This window comes from Myotis davidii, unplaced genomic scaffold (genome assembly GCF_000327345.1).
Source record: "Myotis davidii unplaced genomic scaffold, ASM32734v1 scaffold495, whole genome shotgun sequence".
Taxonomy (NCBI): domain Eukaryota; kingdom Metazoa; phylum Chordata; class Mammalia; order Chiroptera; family Vespertilionidae; genus Myotis; species Myotis davidii.
Window position 1 is genome coordinate 566114 of NW_006286239.1, and position 3238 is coordinate 569351.

The following is a 3238-nucleotide window of genomic DNA, read 5'->3' on the forward strand; positions in this document are numbered from 1 at the left end:
GACAGTTTTCTGCTAAGATTTTTATTGTTTCCCGTCTTACATTTACATCCTTTACCCATTTTGAGTTTGTTATTGTGTGTAGTGTAAGTTGGTGGTCTGTTTTCATTTTTTTTTTTTTTTTGCATGTATATGTTCAGTATTCCCAGCACCATTTATTGAAGAGACTGTTTTGACTCCACTGTTTGCTCTTGCCTCCTTTGTCAAATATTAATTGAGCATAATGGCTTGGGTCAATTTCTGGGTTCTCTGTTCTGTTCCTTTGGTCTATATGTTTGTTCTAGTGCCTGTACCAAGCAGTTTTGAGAAGAGTGGCTTTGTAATATAGCTTGTTATCTGGTATTGTGATCCGTCCAACTTTGTTCTTCTTTCTCAAGATTGCTCCAGCTATTTAGGGTCTTTTTTATTCCAGATGAATTTTTGGAGAGTTTGTTCTAGGTCTTTGAAATATGTCGTTGGTATTTTAATGGGGATTACACTGAATCTATAGATTGTTTTGGGTAGTATGGACATTTTAATGATGTTGATTCTACCAATCCATGAATGTGGTATATTTTTCCATTTGTTTATGTGTTCCTCTATCTCTTTTTACAGCATCCTGTAATATTCAGAGTACAGGTTCTTTACATCCCCAGTCAAGTTTATTCCTGGTATCTTAATATTTTTGTTGCAATGCTAAATGGGATTTTTATTTATTTATTTTTTATTTATTGATTAAGGTATTACCATTGCCCCTGCACCCCACCCCTGCTGGGGTCCAACCCCAGCAGGTTCAGGGGTCCCCAAAGGTGGGGACGGTGTCGGCAAAGAAGGAATGACACTGAGGCAGCGTTCACTTGATCAGCAGCCTAGCCAGGATCACCAGCCAAGTTCTGGTGGTTATTGTCTTCTTACATCTGTATTTATACCAGTTAATTTTAATCCTGTCAATTTCTATTGCAAAGGTTAGGGCATTTCTTATCTCCATTCCAGGGAGTAAAGATTATGTAACTTAACCGTCATTGTTTGTTTGGTTGATCTCTCCCTTTCAACCCTGCCCTCCCCTTTCTTCCCTCTGAGATTTGATGATCTGATCCATGCTTCTCGGGGTTGTTTTTTTCAGTTTATCTTTCTGTGAGTTCGTTATTGGTGTAAAAAAAAAAAGCCATAGATTTCTGGGTGTTAATTTTCTATCCTGTTACATTGGCAAATTCATTTACTAATTCTAGTAGTTTTTTGAGAGTCTTTAGGGTTTTCTAAAGAATAATGACAATTTTATTTCTTCTTTTCCAATTTGGATGCTTTCCCCCTGCCTAATTGCTCTGGGAGAATTTCCAGTACTGTGTTGAATAGAAGTGGCAAGAGTGGGCATGCTTGTCTTGTTCCCGATTTGGGGGTAAACTTTCAACCTTTCATTATTAAGTGTGATGTTATCTGTCAGTTTTATGTATATTGCCTTTATCGTGTTGAAGAAATTTTCTTCTGGAAATTGGAAAGCATTCCAAAGAATTGAGAAAGCCAATATCTTCAAGGTGGTTGGAAAAAGTCTTATTGTTTTAGTAGCGTTATCTACTAAGTGGTATTATTTCAAACCAGAGGTGGTGCTGGTATGAACTGGTACAACCCTTTGGTAAAGGCAGTACATTCAAGAGCTCTAAAACTATTCATAAGCTTGAGCCAATAATTTCATTTCTGGTAAATCCATTTTAAGAAATGGATTTATTGTAAATATACAAGGAGCTTTATGTAAAAGAGTAGAAAGAAAAGATTCTGCATGTATTTTACAGTCTCATGTCATAATTGGAAAAATTGAAGTACTAGTAAAAGCATGGATTTGTCTATAACTATAGAAAATTAAAGTTTAAGCTTTGTTACCAGGACAACACAGAGAAACTCAGGTGTTTTTTTCTTTTGTAGTGTCTTTATATCTGGTTTTGGGATTAGGGTAATGCTGGCTTCATAGAAAGAGCTTGGAAGTGTGCCTTCCTTTTGAATTTTTTGGAATAGTCTGTGAAGGATAGGTTTTAGTTTTTCTTTGAGTATTTGGTAAAACTCCCCTGTGAAGCCATTCGATCCAGGGCTTTTGTTTTCTGGAATTTTTTTGATTTCTGTTTCAATTTCATAAGTAGTTTTTTGATTCTTTGTGATTGACTTTTCGAAGCTTGTATTTTTCTAGGAATATGTCTATTTTGTCAACCTTTTCCAGTTTTTTTGGAGTAGAGTTGTTCATTGTATTTTTATGCAATCCTTTGTATGTCTGTGGGGTCGGTTGCTACTTCACCTCTTTCATTTCTGATTTTGTTTATTTGGGTCCTCTCTCTTTGTTTCTTGGTGAGCTTGGCTAGAGGTTCATCAGTCTTGTTTAGCCTTTCAAAGAACCAGCTCTTGGTTTTATTGATCTTTTGTATTGTTTTTTTGGTCTCTATATCGTTTATTTCTGCTCTGATCTTTTCTATTTTCTTCTTTCTGCTTACTGTGGGCGTTTCTTGTAGCTCTCTTTCTAATTCTTTAAGTTGCAGGGTTAGATAATTTATTACCATTTTTTCTGTTTTTTTAATGAAATATATTTTATTGATTTTTTACAGAGAGGAAGGGAGAGGAATAGAGAGTCAGAGACATTGATGAGAGAGAAACATCAATTAGCTGCCTCCTGCACACCCCCTACTGGGGATGTGCCTGCAACCAAAGTACATGACCTTGACGAATCAACCCGGGACCCTTCAGTCCCCAAGCCGACGCTCTATCCAATGAGCCAAAACGATCAGGGCTTTTCTGGTTTTTTGAGGTAGGCCTGTAGAGCTATGAACTTCTCTCTCAGGACTGCTTTCACTGAGTCCCATAGATTTTGGACTGTTGTGCTTCCATTGTCATTCATTTTCAGGATTTTAAAAATTTCTTCTTTGATCTCTTTGGTAACCCACTCATTGTTTAATAGCATGCTATTCACCCTCCAGGTGTTTGAATTTTTTCATTGTTGTTGATTTCTAATATTATGACATTATGGTCTGAGAAGATGCTTAATATGATTTCAGTTTTCTTGAATTTGGAGAGACTTTGCTTGTGACCCAATATGTGGTCTATCTTTGAAAATGTCCCATTTGGACTTGATAATAATGTATATTCCTTAGCTTTGGGGTGAAATATTCTGAAGATGTCAATTAAGTCCATCTGATCTAGTGAGTCATTTAGGATTGCTGTTTCTTTGGTGATTTTTTTTTTTGTCTGGAGGATTTATCCAGTGATGTCAATGTGGTATTAAAAT

General features: G+C 36.2%; 1 protein-coding gene across 3 annotated transcripts in view; it reads left to right on the forward strand.

Annotated features, from left to right (window-relative positions):
* ATR (ATR serine/threonine kinase) overlaps nt 1-3238 on the forward strand; it is a 212711-nt gene that overhangs the window by 87592 nt on the left and 121881 nt on the right. The gene's annotated exons all lie outside the window — the stretch shown is intronic.